This window comes from Rhinatrema bivittatum, chromosome 2, assembly GCF_901001135.1.
Source record: "Rhinatrema bivittatum chromosome 2, aRhiBiv1.1, whole genome shotgun sequence".
Taxonomy (NCBI): Eukaryota; Metazoa; Chordata; class Amphibia; order Gymnophiona; family Rhinatrematidae; genus Rhinatrema; species Rhinatrema bivittatum.
The window spans coordinates 19,264,279-19,281,088 of record NC_042616.1 but is presented as its reverse complement, the minus strand read 5'-3'; the positions used below and the strand labels follow the sequence as shown (position 1 = coordinate 19,281,088).

The window sequence follows — 16,810 nt, the reverse complement described above, 5'->3', positions numbered from 1 at the left end:
ACAGCCAACTTCTTTTCAAATTCTCTCTTAGCCTGTCTTATCAATATCTTACATTTAACTTGCCAATGTTTATGCTTTATCCTATTTTCTTCTGTTGGATCCTTCTTCCAATTTTTGAATGAAGATCTTTTGGCTAAAATAGCTTCTTTCACCTCCCCTTTTAACCATGCCGGTAATCGTTTTGCCTTCTTTCCACCTTTCTTAATGTGTGGAATACATTTGGACCGTGCTTCTAGAATGGTATTTTTTAACAATGGCCACGCCTCTTGGACATTTTTTACTTTTGTAGCTGCTCCTTTCAGTTTTTTTCTAACAATTTTTCTCATTTTATCAAAGTTTCCCTTTTGAAAGTTTAGCACGAGAGCCTTGGATTTGCACACTGTTCCTTTTCCAGTCATTAAATCAAATTTGATCATATTATGATCACTATTGCCAAGCGGCCCCACCACCGTTACCTCTCTCACCAAGTCCTGTGCTCCACTGAGAATTAGATCTAAAATTGCTCCCTCTCTCGTCGGTTCCTGAACCAATTGCTCCATAAAGCTATCATTTATTCCATCCAGGAACGTTATCTCTCTAGCGTGACCCGATGATACATTTACCCAGTCTATATTGGGGTAATTGAAGTCTCCCATTATTACTGCACTACCAATTTGGTTAGCTTCCCTAATTTCTCTTAGCATTTCACTGTCCATCTCACCATCTTGACCAGGTGGACGGTAGTATACCCCTATCACTGTAGTCTTCCCTGACACACAAGGGATTTCGACCCATAAAGATTCAATTTTGTATTTAGTCTCATGCAGGATGTTTATCTGATGTTCAGTTATTTACCTAACCATTGGACCACTAAATTGCGACACAGTATCCAAACACAATAGTATAACTTTTGGCTTCACAAACTATTCCTTAATCACAGGCAATTCAGATTTTAGAGAAAGGAGGCACAGGAGTGTAATCTTTGTATTCCATGACAGAGTGTTATGTGCCCCAATGGTTGGGTGTTAATGCAGTGATTTTGAACCCATTCCTTAAGTACCCCCGAGCCAGTTGGGTTTTCAGGATATCTGTAATGAATATGCATGAGATAGTTTTGCATGTACTGCCTGCCTCCATTGTATACAATACACGGTCAATGTGGATAGACTGAAAACCAGACTGGTTAGGAGGTACTAATGATTGGGTTGAAAACCACTGTGCTAATCAAAACAAGAAACAAAGCTACAGGGAAAAAGAAGTTAAATGTACAAATAAAGCTTGATAAAAGAGTGACCCTTGGGAGGAGCTTGGAGAGAGAGGGATGACCAGAGCTCTACCCAAAACAACCAACCCTCTGGGAGCCTAGAAAAGGAAAACAGGCCAGACAGGAGAGGAAAGGTGGGATGTGGTCAGAAGCATGACTAGAATGGGAAGAGAAGGACGACTGGTGTAGGGAATGTAGGAGCTCCCAAGAGACTGGGGGAGCACTAGGTTACCCCACAATGGACAGTGGGAATGCTAAGTGACCATGACTTTCTCCTGGGAGATGGAACGTGCAAACAGTGAGTCAGGGGTCAGAGGGAGCTGGATTGTTCTGTTTGTTTACTCAAGAGTTGCTTTATATTAATGTGGCCAACCCTTTGGTCAGCCACTAGATGGCCTTAGATTCCTGTCCAGCAGTAATAATAGCTTAGTGGGATTTTCCATTCCATTTCAGTCTCTCCAATGAGTTGACTGTGATTGGCTATCTCGAGGACACTAGGGGCAGTTAGTGGTGGAGAGATTGTGGTCATTTTGAGTTGGCTCTTGAAGAATAAGGAGCTATTTTTCCCTGTCCCACTAATCAACTTTGTGTTTTTCCTGCATTCAAGGAGCTCCCTCTTCAGTACACTACCTGTCTGAGAGGGGCTGCTTAGGTTTGGAAGAAGAGAGATTTTGTCAGAATTAAAATAGTTTTTTCTTGTCTGGGGAACATCTTATAGCCTTTGGAGAGGGGCAACCCCCCAATCCAGAGAGCAGGGGCTGGAGACCTGTGAGCTGCCCCTCTGTTCCCTAGAAGAAGCAAAACTAGTGACAGCATTACCCAGAGTGGGATTTTTGGGCTTAGAGTAATTTGGATTTTTCCCCTTTTGGTTTGTGTGGAGAGTTTTTGGTTATTTTTTCCTACCCCTCCTCACAACGTGGAGTCAGGAAAGTTAAAGACTGGAAACATCAGACATTTTCCCCCAGAGAAGTCACACAGAATTTAAAGTCAGGGCAGGACAGAACATCAAGCTCTGGAGTCTTCCCCAGGAACTAGAGATGGGTACAAATATAGCGTGGCTTCTGTGTATGCACCTAACCAAGACCAAGCATTATTCTTTAAGGATCTCAATGCCCTGTTGAAAAAAGTGGTAGTGGGCCCACTCATAATGGGAGGGGATTTCAACATCACCCTGAATCCTTCCTTGGATAATTCTAGGGGAACAGCAGGAGCTTCCAAATATGGTCGGATAGCTTTGAAACAGTTAATGGAGGATTTTAATGTAGTGGATGTCTGGCGCGCCAGATACCCCAAATCTAGGAATTTTAGCTATTTTTCGAGGCCACATAATACATATTCGCGTATTGACATGATTTTGGTGGATAAAGGAATTCTAAATAATGTCCTTACTGTGGACATAGACCCCATTACATGGTCCGATCATAGCCCCATTTGGGTAAAAATGGATCTTCAGTTTTTTGACCGGGGACAATTATTCTGGAAACTTAATGACTCACTCCTTGATGACAAAGATTTTGTCCATAAAATGGAGTCTGTCCTTGCCAATTACCTGTTAGATAACGACAATGGGGACACACCCCAAAGCATGGTCTGGGCGGGTCTTAAGGCAGTGGCTAGAGGTCACTTGATTTCGAGGGCTGCTTTTCTTAAAAAGAGTCAAAGGCGTGAGAGAGATACTGTGCTGGCACAGGTCCAGAGGACTGAGAAGCTGCATAAACAACACCCAACGCAGGCACATTGGAGAGCTTTGGTGGCAGGGAGGGAAAAGCTGGCTAACATAGATGCACACAAAATAGCTTTCCAACTAGAGCTTCTAAAACAAAAATTTTTCGAAGGAGGAGATAAGGCTGGGAAGCTTTTAGCGCAGAGGCTCCGAAAGCGTCAATCCCAAAACAATATCTCTAAAATTAAGGATTCACATGGGAATCTTTTAACGACCTGTAAAGACATTAGACAGAGATTTATTGATTTTTATACTACTTTGTATAGCAGGGAACGGTCTATTGACGATGTTAATATTGATCGGTTTCTTCAGAGCTTAGATATCCCTGGATTATCTACGGCTACTTGTGAACATCTAGACAAGGAAATCACAACATTTGAGGTGACGCAGGCTATTCAACAACTGAAATTAGGGAAATCACCTGGACTGGATGGCTATACAGCAAAATTTTATAAAACCTTTCGCACACAATTGGTAGGCCCGCTTACTAAAATGTTTAATGCTTTGCGGGATGGAGATGTGATTCCTGAGGATACTAACACTGCGGGTATCACTATATTGGTGAAGCCAGGGAGGGACCCCTCTGTATGCGGATCGTACCGCCCCATCGCTTTGATTAACCTCGATCTGAAGATCTTGGCAAAAATCTTAGCGGATAGATTGAAAGGGGTGGTAGGGGAGCTGGTGCATCCCGATCAATCTGGTTTTATTCCAGGCCGTAAGGCGTCCGATAACGTCAGGAAGGCTGTAGATTTTATGTGGTGGGCTCGGCAGCAGGCTATTCCAGCGTTACTGTTGACCATAGACGCGGAAAAGGCGTTTGACCTAGTCCATTGGCCCTATTTATTTAAGATTCTGGAAAAAATGCAGGTCGGGCCATTATATCGACAGTGGATTGCGAAGCTTTATGATTCCCCTCGGGCACGTTTAAAAGTAAACGGTGGCTATACTGACTCGTTCCCAGTACAGAGGGGGACGTGTCAGGGGTGCCCACTGTCCCCTTTGCTTTTTGCCTTATTTTTAGAACCGCTGGCCATTGCAATCCGGAATAATCCTAACATCCATGGCACACACATTGCGGGGGTCTCCTCAAAAATGGCATTGTTTGCCGATGATATTCTGTTCACTATCACAGACCCCATGAACTCGTTACCTGAAATTACTACTGAGATCTCGAGATTTAGCCTAGTTTCAGGGTTCCGTATTAATTGGGATAAGTCCGAGGTTCTTAATCTCACAGTGCCACCTGAACTAGCCAGTCACCTGCGCACAGCATATGCCTTTAAATGGCCCAATACTAAGATTAAATATCTGGGAATTTATCTGGGAAAACTTGAGGAGCTCTTTCTTCTAAACTATACCCCCCTATTAAGTAATATATACACGGACATGGAAGAATGGGACAGATATCATATTTCCTGGCTAGGCCGCATAGCAGTGGTGAAAATGAATGTTCTTCCCCGGATATTATATCTTTTTCAAACTTTACCACTCCTGATCCCACAAAGGCAGATTGCAAAGTGGCAGGTCCGTTTGCAGAAATATATATGGCAAGGGCGTCACCCCAGGATATCTAGGGCCATCTTGTATAGGTCAAAAGGGCAGGGGGGCCTGGGAGTTCCAAATTTATCCTGGTTCTATGCCTCGGCTCAGATTCGAGGTATTTTGGAATGGCATAAGACTCCTATAATTAAGACTTGGGTGAAATTGGAACAAGCAATGGTGGGGACTATGCCCTTAGCGGCTCTGCCTTGGCAACCTGCTAGTACATGGCTTCCTTTCAATTTGAAACCCCTCCCTCTGCAGACCACTTTAGTGGTATGGGATAAGTGGCGGAAGCTACTGATAGGTGGCAAGAAATATTCCATATTTTCGCATCTTTTTTCTAATCTTAACTTTTTGCCGGGGTTGGGGCCTCGGGCTTTTACCAAGTGGAAAGATAAGAACATACTAAATATCCTCCACATCTGGGAATCCCAGAAGGTGCTACCTTTCTCAGACTTATGCAGTCGATATGATCTCCCCCAAAGTGAATATTTCCATTATTTCCAACTTCGACACTTTTTGGCTACCTCAGAGATCCAAGCTGACCTGCGGACAGGGGCTACCTTTTTTGAGGGACTTTGCAGGGGCGCCAATAAAGTACAAAGAGCAGTCTCTAGGCTGTATGGGTTTCTCAACTCTGATATAACACATAAACCCCATTTTGTACAATCTTGGGAAGTCGATCTCGGCAAGACAGGAGACTTGGAGGATTGGAAAGCCATTTATTCAGGTATGGGTAGAGGGTTGATAGCTTCACACTTAACAGAAAATTGTTACAAGTTACTATACAGGTGGCATAGAAGTCCATCCTACTTACATAAATTATATCCGTCTAGGTCTGCAATCTGTTGGAAGGGGTGTCAGCAAGTTGGTACGTATATACATATGTGGTGGTATTGCCCTTTGATCCAACAACTGTGGACAGGGGTCCATGGCTGGATACAGGAACTGTGTCCAGATTATCCAACTTTATCAGTTGGTCGAAGTCTCCTTTATGTTACAGATGCTTTGCAACCCATTTCTCTGAGAGGATTGGATTACTATATCTTAGTGGCAGCTCGCTGTGTGGTTGCTAGACACTGGGGAACTATACAAATTCCTGCTTTAAAAGAGGTGCAGGACAAGGTCTCCATGATATACAAGCTTAGCAAAATTACTGCATGTAAAAATAAATCTCTACTATCCTTTCAAAAACGTTGGCAACCATATATAGTGTGGCAGGCTAAGACACTACAGTAAGGAACAGATGTTTGATATGCAACTTTTATATTTCACTTCTAGAACTCGCAACTTTAAGGTCTGTATTAGGGGAGGGGAGGGGAAGGGGGGAAGGGGGGGTTGGGGAACAGAAGACGGAGGGACAAGGAAAACGGGGTGAACTGTATATGTAATGTACACGACAATTATGATTGTAATTCTTTTGATATCCTTTGTCAGTTGCTACCTGTTCTGTGTTCGGCTGATGCAGCTGTACGATGTAATGTTGTTGTTTTTGCAATTTACTCCAAATAAAACTTTTTCAATACAAAAAAAAAAGAAGCATTTATTGATATGCGAAATAAAGACAGAATATCGGGAAGGAGGGACAAATGACTGAGCTGATAGTCACTGTCAGAACTCCTTCAGTTCTCTGTATGCACATTAGTGGTTTATACAGAGATTTTCTTTCATTGTTATGCCAGCTGGATCTGTTTCTTTTCATCCTAGCCCACTATTACCCCCCCAGCATTGTTATTTTTCCTGTTGCTACAGGCAGTGCTCTCTTCAGCTGCGTTTCAGCCTTACCATGGTGCCTGTGGTTTTCACATCATGAGCCCCTTCAGTCTGGTTGTCAGTGCTCCCCGCTAGCAGTGTTTCTTGAGCACCACAGCTGCAGTTCTGCACATAACACAATATGTCTGCTGAGCTGCCTCTCTCTCGCTCTGCAAATATACCACAGATAAGAAGATAACAGTCACCATCTGTACTAATGAACAGAACAAATGTACTGAGGCAAGCAACTATCTCTTCACCAAGGAAAGCACAGAAACTGTGGCTACGCTCTACCAAATTTCACCTTTGCACTGTGAATCCTTCTGTCTACACCTTGTTATAACTTAACTGTCCACCAAAATACCTGATGAATTGGCTACATTAATTGGGTAACGTGATTAATTACAGTAAAAGCCCCATTATGCAGCATGCATGGGGAGTAGGTGGTGGCAATTAATAAAATATGTCGGTTATTTGAGAGCCCTCTGTTTCATGTCATTTCTCTTCCCCTCCTCACCCCTCCTGTCTCTTATAGGAAACAGAAGGAGAGAGAGAGAGAGAGCGATAGCACAAAGCACAGCTCCCTCATCCAAACCTCCCTCCCTCCTCCTGTCATGCCCACCCCTCCCCGCTGCTGTCTCTTGTAGGAACTGGTAGAGAGGAGGGAAAAATTACTCTGCTCCCTAATCTAACCCTCCTGCCATTCTCCCGCCCCCTCCCAGGACGCTGCCTGCTGTCATTCAGGCAAGCAGAGGGTCTAATCGTGGGGCCTTAACTGCACAAAATGTCTCTTTATGTATATTATTTACATAATGCAGTAAAGTCTCTCAATGGATATTAGACTCGGGAAAGGTCTAATATAAAGGTCTATATAAACTATTACCGTTATTATTAGTAGCAGTATCAGGAGAACTAAATCCCTCAACTCCCCATCCATCTACACAGCCCTCACTCACATACCTCCTTCACCTATAACCTGCCCACATACTGCCCATTGCCCAGCTCCACCCCTCCACCCTACCTCTCCCCAGAGTAACTACAGGACACGCACACACGCACACATATACACACACACACGCGCACAGAGTCTAGTACACACGCACACACACACGCGCACAGAGTCTAGTATACACACACACACACGCACACATATACACACACACACACACATATACACATACACACACACACACACATATACACGCACGCACAGAGTCTAGTACGCACGCACAAACACACACACACATATACAGTCTAGTACACACACACACACACACGCACAAACACATACGCACACACGCACACACAGACAAACACACAGTCTAGTGCACACGCACATACGCACACACATGCACACACACGCACAGACCCTCAGGCAGACACTCATTCTCTCACACACAATCACGCAGACCCCCAGGCAGGCACTCATTCTCTCACAAACACACAGGCAGACCCCCAGGCAGACACTCATTCTCTCTCACACACAGACAGACCCTCAGGCAGACACTCATTCTCTCACACACAATCACGCAGACCCCCAGGCAGGCACTCATTCTCTCACAAACACACAGGCAGACCCCCAGGCAGACACTCATTCTCTCTCACACACAGACAGACCCTCAGGCAGACACTCATTCTCTCACACACAATCACACAGACCCCCAGGCAGGCACTCATTCCTTCACACACAATCACACAGACCCCCAGGCAGGTACTCATTCCCTCACACACAATCACACAGACCCCCAGGCAGGCACTCATTCTCTCACACACAATCACACAGACCCCAGGCAGGCACTCATTCTCTCACACACAATCACACAGACCCCCAGGCAGGCACTCATTCTCTCACACACAATCACACAGACCCCAGGCAGGCACTCATTCTCTCACACACAATCACACAGACCCCAGGCAGGCACTCATTCCCTCACACACAATCACACAGACCCCCAGGCAGGCACTCATTCTCTCTCACACAATCACACAGACCCCCAGGCAGGCACTCATTCCCTCACACACAATCACACAGACCCCCAGGCAGGTACTCATTCCCTCACACACAATCACACAGACCCCCAGGCAGGCACTCATTCTCTCACACACAATCACACAGACCCCAGGCAGGCACTCATTCTCTCACACACAATCACACAGACCCCAGGCAGGCACTCATTCTCTCACACAAGCTCCCATTTATACACATACACTGAAGGCAGGCCCCCTCTCTTTGTTTTGGCAGCAGCCTCGGAGCATCTCTCATTCCCGCTGCCACTGACACTGCCGCCACGTGGCTGCTGGGGAGGAGTCAATTGCTCATCGCTGCTTCTGACCCCGAAGCCCCGTTCTGCTGCCTCCTCCTCTGTGCAAGCCCTGCAATATTAAAAACTGGATGGACTGAGATCCAATATGGCTGCCGAGGGAGAGTTCGGCGTTTTTTGAGCTCCTCGACTGAACTTTATTGCCTTTCGAAATAATGCCCCACACCAAAAGAAAGGGGAAGGTGAGAGCGGATGCCTCCTTACCTTCTACACCAACCTCTTCTCAACCCCGAATTGAGGGGTTCTTTGCGCCGACAGCTGTTTCTAGCCCCGGGTTGGAGTCCGCTGAGAGCATGAGCGCGGGACACGCTTTGCCTCTCCAGGACGAAATATCTTTGTCCCCGAGGCAACTAGAGATTCTCCTGCCTCCTAACCTAGGAGCAAGCCCGTCTGATTTCGCTTCTCCACAAGGCTTGGTTACCGGAGGGGGAGCAATAATGGAGGATCATTCGGGTGTAAGCACAGAGGTCGTATTACCTGCTACTGCTAAGGTCAGATCGGGGGGAGGAGAAAACCCCCCGAGTAAGGCTGAAGACATCGAGCCGGGGCCTAGCAATAATGTCAGCTTGCAGCGGAGCAGAGAGACGCTGACAGACGAGTCCAACAGGATTGCAGAGGTCTGCCAGCGAGGAATGGTGAGTCAGGCTCTATCTGTGCAGAAACTTGTCCGGCCAAAAGTAACCACGCTAGACTCTATTTGGTCTGCAATAGTAATGTTAGAAAAAACTATTTCCACACTTGTGGTGGCAGTGAATTCTTCTCAAAATATAATTGTGGAACTTGAAACGCAAAAGAAAGATCATGAGAAAAAGATATTGGAAATTACAAAGGAGGTCTCAACTGTTAAAGATATTCAGGTTAAAATGATTCAAGTTGAAGATATGGCTGTAAGGAAAATCGAAAATCTGGAAAATAAATCAAGATATCTTAATTTAAGAGTTTTGAATTTCCCATGTGTCAAAATTTTATCTCCTCAAGAACAGTTCAAAAGATATATGACTGAGATATTGCAGATTCCCAATGAAGTATTGCCACCGATTTCGAATATATATTTTGCAACGACACCGAGGAAAAAACCACAACAACCTCAAATATCATTGGATCAACCTGTTGGAGGTGATTTAACTCAATTCCTAGAAACATCATTGGAGGAGCAAGTGGAATTTTTTGGGACACTTCTGGTAACTTTCATGTTTTCATCAGATAGAGACAATATCTTAAAAATGTTTCTCCGTAATTGTGAGAAGATATACTTAGGGCAGAAGGTCTGGATTTATCCAGACCTTACAAAAGAAACACAGAAACGCAGAAAAGAATTCCTAAATTTGAGTCAGGCAGTTAGGAATTTGGGGGGTCAAATGATTATTCGATATCCTTGCAAATGCAATTTGAGATTAGGAGAAAATAAATATATCTTCTTTGACCCGGCCCAATTAAAACAACTGCTGGACAGTCACACAGTATTAGCCTGAGGAACTTACTCTCTAGTATTAGAAGTATGAAACACAACTCCTCCCTCCTTTCTTGGTAAATTAAATAGCATGTGTTTGTCCTAATTAGTTAAATATTGGATCTCCAATTTTCTTTATGTCATTGTTATTAAGGGGAGTTATTATGTGTTATTTTTTTTCTTTATATCATACATTGTAGAAATGAAAAATTTCTTCATTTCCTTTTTCTATCATATTGTGAATGATGTAGTATGATATTGTATTTTTTTGGAATAAAACCCCTATGTTTGTAACATTAATGAAAATTCAGAAATAAAGAATTAAAAAAAAAAAAATGGATGGACTTGCACTTCCTCCATGCGGATCTCATGCACTGTGAGATCTGCATAGAGAAAGTGCTACTCTCGCCAGATCTAATACATTATCTGCACAGACGGGGGGTCCTTCTCTGCTCAGCTGCCGGTGGGATGGGATCCACTGCCGGCTGCACAGCCTCTCTCTCTCTGTTTTTCGGCCGCCGGTGGGATCAGGTCCACCAGCGACTGCATGCACCTTCCCCCGCGGTACCACATTTGCAGCCCCCCACAGGAGTAATCAAATATTTCTTTACAGAGAGGGGAGCGGATGCCTGGAGCAGCCTCCCTGTGCAGGTGGTGGGAATGAGGACAGGATCTGAATTCAGGAAAGCATGGGATACACACAGAGGATTTCTGAGGGAGTGGGAGGGACTGTAACTCTGAATAGTTGGTGTGGGTGGGCAGACTCCATAGGCTGTGGAGCCTTTTCCTGCTGTCAGGTTTCTATGATTCTCTGTTATTTCTGTAAATCAGATAATGTATGAATCTGAGCTCCCAGTCTGCCAGTCCCAATATTCCTGAGAGTGCAGTCCCAGCTGATCCTGAATCCTGCAGCCTCGTGTGCAGCCTCGTGTGCAGCCTCAGCTCCTGCTGTCAGTGCTGGGCGGGGACGGCAGAGGGCAGCAGTCAGAGGCCGCTCAACCCCAGGATCCCTCCCTCCCTCCCTCTCTCTTACACTTCTCCCTGCTCTGCTCCTCTCTCCTTTTCTTCCTTCCTCCTTTTTGTTTCCATTTGTGGCCGTTAAGACAGAAGCTGATCGTGGGCACCCAGCAAAGCCCAAAGCTGCCCCCACCCCAGGGACCCTGCAGGGAGGGAGCCGGGGCTGGAAATCCTGCTCTGGGGAAGGGGCAGGAGAATGGCTGCAGGGCTTTCTGCTCAGCAGGTAGGAGGGGGGCAGGGGATGCAGCCTGGGACTGATCCCATCCCCCACCCCAGGGACCGTGCAGGGAGGGAGCCGGGGCTGGAAATCCTGCTCTGGAGAAGGGGCAGGAGGAGGGCTGCAGGGCTTTCTGCTCAGCAGGTAGGAGGGGGGCAGGGGATGCAGCCTGGGACTGTTCCCATCCCCCACCCCAGGGACCGTGCAGGGAGGGAGCCAGGGCTGGAAATCCTGCTCTGGAGAAGGGGCAGGAGAATGGCTGCAGGGCTTTCTGCTCAGCAGGTAGGAGGGGGGCAGGGGATGCAATGCAGCCTTCCCGTCCTCTGCTTCTGAAAATCCCCCCTATATATCGCTGGGCTTAGGAGGATGCGGTGTCTGTAGGTTCATCTGAAAGCTTCTCCCAGCAGCCTGAGCAGAGCAGGGCAGAGGATCCCATCAGCTCGCCAGCTTTCAGCTTTCTCAGCAATGAACTCTTTCCAGCAGCAGAGAACTGGAAGGCTTAAGCCCAGAAATGAGAGCAGAGAAGGAGCCTGCAGTCTGCCCCGCAAGCTTAGGGTAGGATCTGCCGCAGGCTGCAGGTTCCCCCCGCGCTGATCACTTTCCCAGACTGGAAACGTCAGGGCCCTCCTCGGTTGCTGCTTGAATCCATTCTCCCTCCCCCCCTTGCCCTGGAAGCAGAGACAAAGGATGGGGGCTGCTTCCTTTCCTGAGGAGCCACATCAGAGGCTGCCGGAGGCCTGGGAGCCAGGTTAGCTCTCCCGCCCCCCGAGCCTGCAGGATGACAGGAGGCCCCGTGCGGGGAGGCTCATTCTCTCTCCCACTTCCCTTTTGGCAGAGTTATCTCTGGTATTACTGCGCCTGCTAAAGTGCCAGGTAACGACTGGGGGTCCCCAAAGAAATCTTTACTGCTGCAGATGGCACAATCCTGATCCCCAGCACCACTCAATAGCTTCTTTCAGGATTGTCCTCAGTCTGTGCAGGAATATGTGCTGCCCAGGTCCAGGGAACTGCTCCCCTGCAGGCTTTTCGGAAACCCGAGTCCCGGGTGGGCAGGGTGGGCTGTGGATGGGCAGAGCCCCCCTTCCAGATGGCCGGGATACTGAGCTGCTGCACAGAGAGCCCCAGGGGTTTGAGGAATCACCGGGTGGGCGTCCCTTGAATGGCAGCTTTGCCTTTACTCACCGTTAGCTGGTTCAGAGCTTCTCTGTTCTTACGCAGTCCTTGTCCTTCCCTTTGCGCCCCTGACGGGAGGGATTCCCAGGGGCAGAATGCTCCATGCTCCCAGCGGGAAGGAAGGGGCAGTCAGAGCTTCCAACCTGCAGCTTGAAATTAACCTTACAAAGCCCCAGGATAACTGCGGGGTGGCTCACAACAGGTCCCTGCACCCCCCTTCCTCAGCGAGGCAATGGGGCGCAGGTCTTCCCTAACCCTTCCAGGGTCAGACCCAGGGTTCCTCGTGCCCTGAGCCTCAGGCACTGAACGGGCTCCAGCGAGGCCCCCTGCACTCAAAAGGGTAAAAGTGCAACAAATGCACCCAGAGGGATCTCCCCACCAGGCAGGCCATGCACTGGCTGGGCAGAGAGCAGGACCAGCAAACAGGGCGCGCTGGGCCTGTAAAAGAACAAAAAGCTTAACTCTCTTTCCCACTGAACTCTGTCCTAAACTCAGAGGACTGTCTCCCAAAGCTGTGGCATGGGCGCGGTTATATCCAGTTATACATGGGCTGGCCAGGAGGAGGGGCGGTGTCTGAATGCATCCTGCACTAGCTCGCTGACACCTGACACGCAGACCTTCATGGGAACAGAACAAAGGGTCTGCCACACAAATCTCTCTCATGCATATTCATCGTGGCTCCCATGCTTGTGGCTCTCGAGGACCAGGGTTGAGCCACCTGCTCTACAGGATACCATGAGCCCTATAGGCCAGGGCTTCCTAAACCTGTCCTGAGGATCCCCACAGCCAGTTGGGTTTTCAGGATGTGCACATTTGAGTATGCATGAGATAAATTTGCATACACTGAGACTCCATGATATGCAAATGACCCTCATGCACAGTCAATGTGGATATCCTGAAAACCCAAGGCCCTATGGGGTCCCCAGGACAGGTTTGAGAAGCCCTGATCTAAGCTTCAGCTGGAGGTGGAACAGAAGGGGAGGGACTGGATTAGGGAGCAGACTATAGTGATAGGGGTATACTACCATCCACCTGGTCAAGATGGTGAGACGGACAGTGAAATGCTAAGAGGAGTTAGGGAAGCTAACCAAATTGGTAGTGGGTAATAATGGGAGACTTCAATTACCATCCAAACCACGAAGCAAACTTTGCACATAAGCAAGTATCAATGAACAGCAGTGCAAGAACAAACTTCAACGATCCACCTTCAATGTTCAAATAATATTTAATTGTAATTTTTCACCAATGTGACTGCAACTCCATATAAATTGCAGGGTTATTTTTATATACGAGTCCCCCGACACGGTCCGTGTTTCGCTTGTTGCTGCATCGGGAGGGACCACAATTGTGTTTAAATCTACTACGTAAACAGGTATAAATGGTGGACCACAAGAATTAAGGCTACATAGTTAGAAACAATATATAGTTGTACAATAAAAAGTTGTGTACAGTACATACCTTTCGGATCAACCCAGGAGCGCGAGCGCCCTCAGAGGGATCAAACTTTTAAAGAACAGAATTGGCGCCAAACAGATAGCATCGCGAGATTCCTGAACCAATCAAAGGAGGCATACTGTTAACCAAATAAATGCCATTCGATTTCCTTATTTAAGCCTTTCGGGCTGATGGTATCAAGGGTGAATATCCATCTCTGCTCTTTTCTGCCCAGCAATCCAGGATAGTCTCCCCCTCTTGGATGATGGGGGACCTCCTGCAATACTGAGTAGAGAAGGACAGAGATGGTATGATTATACTGTGACCAGTGATTTACCAATGGTTCATCTACTCTTAACAAACGGATGTTGGAGCAGTGTTCAATGATCCTGGTCTTCACCATACGGGTGGTCTTGCCCACATACAAAAGGGGGCACAGACATTGCACAGCATATATTACACCTTTCGTGGTGCAATCAGATTTTGTACGGAGTTGAAAAACTCGGCCAGTGTTAGGGTGAACAAACTCAGACATCGCCTTGGTGTGGGAGCACATTAAACAATGTCTGCATGGGCCATGCCCGCCCTCCATCCTCAAATAATTATCAAGGCTAGTAAAAGTTGCATGGACCAGCTGATCGCGAAGGTTTTTTCCCCTCCGGAAGGTGAAGCGCAGGGAGCCCCGCAAGAGGTTAGATAGTGAAAGGGCATGCCAGTGTCTACGAATTGTGGATGCTATGGTTTTACTGATGGTTGAAAATGGGAGTATACAATTGTAAAACACCTCATCCGAGCCTGAAGGGGGGAGAAACAGCCAATCACGATTCGAGTATAATGCTAGTTTAAAGGCTTTTTTCACCACCCGAGCAGGGTATCCTCTTTCCAAGAAACGCATGGTCATGAGATGAGATTGTTTTATAAAATCAGCTCTGGAGGAACAAAGACGCCGAAGTCGTAAAAATTGGCCTGTTGGAATGTTATCTCTCAATGGCTTAGGGTGAAAACTGGTGTAAGATAGTAAAGTATTCCGATCCGTCTCTTTTCTGAACAAAGTGGTACTAAATTTCCCAACTTTCACTGAAATTAATATATCCAAAAATGCTATTTGGACCGGATCAATGTTAAAGTTAAATTGGATATTGGGATTTAAAGAATTCAGCCAATCTAAAAACATATAGAACTGGGCATCCGTTCCTCCCCAAATTATAAGGACATCATCGATGAACCTTAGCCACAAGATTATTAATGTCTCCCACTCCGAGGGATAAACCCATGAAGACTCAAAATGGTCCATATATGAACCATTGGTAAATCACTGGTCACAGTATAATCATACCATCTCTGTCCTTCTCTACTCAGTATTGGAGGTGGTCCCCCGACATCCAAGAGGGGGAGACTATCCTGGATTGCTGGGCAGAAAAGAGCAGAGATGGATAGTCACCCTTGATACCATCAGCCCGAAAGGCTTAAATAAGGAAATCGAATGGCATTTATTTGGTTAACAGTATGCCTCCTTTGATTGGTTCAGGAATCTCGCGATGCTATCTGTTTGGCGCCAATTCTGTTCTTTAAAAGTTTGATCCCTCTGAGGGTGCTCGCTCTCCTGGGTTGATCCGAAAGGTATGTACTGTACACAACTTTTTATTGTACAACTATATATTGTTTCTAACTATGTAGCCTTAATTCTTGTGGTCCACCATTTATATCTGTTTACGTTGTAGATTTAAACACAATTGTGGTCCCTCCCGATGCAGCAACAAGCGAAACACGGACCGTGTCGGGGGACTCGTATATAAAAATAACCCTGCAATTTATATGGAGTTGCCGGTCACATTGGTGAAAAATTACAATTAAATATTATTTGAACATTGAAGGTGGATCGTTGAAGTTTGTTCTTGCACTGCTGTTCGTTGATACTTGCTTATGTGCAAGGTTTGCTTCGTGGTTTGGATGGTTTAATGCCTAGCGATTGGAGCATTAAATGGCTACTGAGGAATTAACCGTCAGTTACTCAGAAGATGCAGTAAACGCGGTGCTAACAGACATCCCGTTTTTCTCTGAATCATATGGGGAATCTTTGCCTACCGTTTCTTGGACTGAAGTTATAAATATTCAAAAACGCCTCACTCGGGCTGAATTGCATTCCTCCCCTTTAATTGAATACTGCCGTGTGAGACGTATTCCGAGGGGTCTCCGGATACAAAAGGAGCCCAGACTTCACACTGATAATACAGCTTTTCTCACACGGTGGAACCAGATTTTAAATAAATGCTCCCTCGATCTCATGGTCTTGATCATTGAGACGAATAAGGAGCTACAGACCATTCTACAGGAGGAACTCACAACAAACTTGGATTTGATTAAACAAACATCATCTTTGGAATCTTTCCAGCAACATCTGGAGGAATTTCAAGAAAATTTGACAAAATTTCGGACTGACCTGAAGTCTGTAAAATACAGCAAATTTCAACGAGACGAGACCGACTACAAATCGGGCTACGTGTATAAATGGATGGCGAAAAACCCACAAAAGAAGGTCACTTTCGCACAAGCAACATCCTCATCGGAGGATTCATCTGGCCAGGAAGCACCACGAAGCCGAGGGCAAGGACGACGCAATCGGGGAACACCTGCCCCTATTCAAGACTTATCAGCATCTGCACCAGCTTTGGCTTCCTCTCAGTACTCGTCAATTGCAGCTTCTTTTTTGGACTCGGGCCAGGTACCCAGGGAAACCCGCAGTACGCAGTCCCGGCCGGTGATTCCTACTACTCAAACTATACAGAAGCCCACTCGGACTCCCCGCCCCATGTTAGACCCGTGGCAGTAGCACAGGAGACGGTATTTAACTTGTCTTCACGTATTTTGACATGTGGAGTTGGGAATGTTACAGAAGGGGTTATCATTTGTACTTACCATGAAACATGATACTTTT

General features: G+C 46.5%; 1 protein-coding gene and 1 long non-coding RNA gene across 7 annotated transcripts in view; both read left to right on the top strand.

Moving 5' to 3' along the window:
* LOC115083627 (zinc finger protein 585A-like) overlaps positions 1-16,810 on the top strand; it is a 738,796-nt gene that overhangs the window by 423,987 nt on the left and 297,999 nt on the right. The gene's annotated exons all lie outside the window — the stretch shown is intronic.
* LOC115083638 lies at positions 11,084-15,629 on the top strand. Its single transcript, XR_003854373.1, has 3 exons — positions 11,084-11,274; positions 15,404-15,495; positions 15,597-15,629. It is a non-coding gene; the product is annotated as an uncharacterized LOC115083638 (long non-coding RNA).